Genomic DNA, 283 nt, shown 5'->3' on the forward strand with positions numbered 1-283 from the left:
AAGCACCAAATATCCTCACCAGTAGAAAATGTTCTACTATATTTTTATTCTTGAGGGAAATCCAAGGACTGACTGGGAAGTAGAACAGCAGAGTTAAACACAGTAAAAACACAGTAGACGACGTGTTTCTACGTCATGTATGTATGAAAAGAGGAGAAACAGATGAAGATGATCTCTAAACATCAGATCTGTTGACTGATGCTGCTGCATCAAATCTCCAACTGATACAAAGAGTCTCCATCAGCGTGCTTGTTTGTGATTTTATTTGTACTTTTACTTATAT

Source organism: Thunnus maccoyii, chromosome 3 (genome assembly GCF_910596095.1).
Source record: "Thunnus maccoyii chromosome 3, fThuMac1.1, whole genome shotgun sequence".
Classification (NCBI taxonomy): Eukaryota; Metazoa; Chordata; class Actinopteri; order Scombriformes; family Scombridae; genus Thunnus; species Thunnus maccoyii.